A 2,837-nucleotide genomic window follows, 5' to 3' on the forward strand; every position below is an offset into this window, starting at 1 on the left:
CCACTTTCTAGCTCCCCTCCCTCGAAAGCCCCAACCCCAGCCCACTCCTTACTACTTTCCTGAGCTCATGGGTATTACAAATAAGACATACAAAATGTGAAGACATGGGCCCAAGAGATGGCTCAGAGGTTAAGAGGACTGGCTGCTCTTTCAGAGGTCCTGAGGTCAATTCCCAGCAACCACATGGTGGCTCACAACCATCTGTAATGGGATCTGATGCCCTCTCTTGGTGTGTCTGAAGACAGTGACAGTGTACTCATCATATATAAAAATAAAATCTTTTAAAAAAGAAGAAAGAAAAAACAAATGCAAAGACATAAAGCTAACATCTACAAATGAGAGGAAACTATGCAATGTTTCCTTTCTGGGTCTGAGTTACCTCCCCTGGAATGATTGATTCCAGCTCCACTCATTTACCCGTGAATTTCAGTTTTGTGTCCTTAACAGTTGAATAGCCCCATTGTGTACATGTATATTTTCATCGTTTGATGGACACCATTGGTTGATGGACATTGTCTTAGTTAGGGTTTTACTGTGTGAACAGACACCATGACCAAGGCAACTCTTACAAGGACAACATTTAATTGGGGCTGGATTACAGGTTCAGAGGTTCAGTCCATTATCAAGGTGGGAGCCTGGCAGCATCCAGGCAAGGTATGGTGCAGGAGAAGCTGAGAGTTCTACATCTTCAATTGGAGGCTATTAGGAAAATATTGACTTCTAGGCAGCCAGGATAAGGGTATTAAGCCCATGCCCACAGTGGCACACCTACCCCAACAAGGCTACACCTCCTAATAGTGCCACTCCCTGGGCCAAGCATATACAAACCATCACAGACATCTAGGCAGTTTACACCTTCTGGCTATAAACAGAGCAGCAATGAACACAGGCAAGCAAGCATCTCTATAGTAAGATGGTATAGTCCTTTGGGTATGTGCCCACAAGTGGAGCAGTTGTTTTCAGCTTTTGTTGGTTTTAGAACCCTCCAGGGCGACTTCCATGTGGTTGCACTAGTCTGTACTTGCACCAGCAGGGAGTATATGTCCACCTCCAGGCCGACTTCCATGGTGGTTGCACTAGTCTGTACTTGCACCAGCAGGGAGTATATGTCCACCTCCAGGCTGACTTCCATGGTGGTTGCACTAGTCTGTACTTGCACCAGCAGGGAGTGTATGTCCACCTCCAGGCTGACTTCCATGGTGGTTGCACTAGTCTGTACTTGCACCAACAGGGAGTATATGTCCACCTCCAGACCGACTTCCATGGTGGCTGCACTAGTCTGTACTTGCACCAGCAGGGAGTATACGGTCACCTTCTCCAGCACCAGCATCTATCATCTATCCATTTATTTTGGTTTTTTTGAGACAGGGTTTCTCTGTGTAGCCCTGGCTGTCCTGGAACTCACTCTGTAGACAAGGCTGGCCTCGAACTCAGAAATCCACCTGCCTCTGCCTCCCAAGTGCTGGGATTGAAGGCGTGCGCCTCCAACGCCTGGCTAAAATCTGCTTGTTTTCATGATGCTTGATTTCCTTAGCTCTTTATATATTCTGGGTGAACTCTCTGCTAGATAGCAGGTAAAGATCTCTTTTCTCATTCTGTCATTTTGCTGTGCAGAGCTTTTCAGCTTCAGGAGGTCCCATTCATTAGTTGTTGGTCTTAGTGCCTATGCTATCAGTGTTCTGTTCAGAATGTCCTTTTCTGGGACAGTGAATTCAAGCCTATTCCCTATCTTTTCTTTTCTCAGATTCAAAGTATCTGGTCTTATGTTGATGTCCTTGGCCCATCTGGAGGTGAATTTTATGCAGAGTGATGAATGTGGATCTATGTTCATTCTACATGTGACTATCCAGTGTGACTGGCACCATCTGTCAGAGATGCTGTCTCTTGTCTAGTGTGTATCCTTGGCTTCTGGGTCAAAAACCAGTGGCTATAGGAGTATGGGTTCTCAATTCTATTTCATTAGCAATGATTCTGCTTTCATGCCAATGCAATGTTATAGATGCTGATGAACTGAACTCAGGTCCTGTGTTTACAGAGCAAGTGCTCTTACTCACTGATTTATATCAGCCAAGCAGTTTTTGCTGCGTACTTCCTGCTTTGTCAAATGAAACACCCTGTGTATGCACAACACCCCCACCTTCCCATGGCTCCATGCTCCTCCCAGTAACCTGAAAGCCTGCAGCTGATGTGATTTCTCCATTCTGTCCCACTGCACAGCAAGACTGAGATCTCCATATCAAATGTTGCCATGAATGATACTGCATGGGTGTGGACCCTGAGCCATGTGTATACTTTGCATCAATGTCTTGGTGTGGTTTTCAGAACTAGGGTTCATTAGCCATGTTAGGGTGGACATTGAGGCTTGGCAGCTTTGTCAAAGGTAGCTGGTGGTATTTGCATCCATACCTTTGTCTCTCAAACAGAGTAGCTGTAAAATCTTGGAAAATCCAATTAGATAACTTTCCTACTCATCTGCCACAAGAACTGTAAGATGGAGGCAGCATGATTAGTGAGGGCTGAGGGCTGGAGCGCCACAGCCAAGACCACTGAAAGTGTGGAGGAGGAGTTCATGTGCTTATCCAGTTCCTTTAAATGCTTATGAAAATTTTCTTTGGAGTCGGGCAGTGGTGGTGCACACCTTTAATCCCAGCACTTGGGAGGCAGAGGCAGGAGAATTTCTGAGTTTGAGGCCAGCCTGGTCTACAGAGTGAGTTCCAGGACAGCCAAGACTACACAGAGAAACCCTGTCTCGAAAACCAAAAAAAGAGACAGACGGATGGAGAGAGAAAAAGAGAGAGAGAGAGAGAGAGAGAGAGAGAGAGAGAGAGAGAGAGAGA

This window comes from Grammomys surdaster, unplaced genomic scaffold (genome assembly GCF_004785775.1).
Source record: "Grammomys surdaster isolate TR1022 unplaced genomic scaffold, NIH_TR_1.0 352, whole genome shotgun sequence".
NCBI lineage: Eukaryota > Metazoa > Chordata > Mammalia > Rodentia > Muridae > Grammomys > Grammomys surdaster.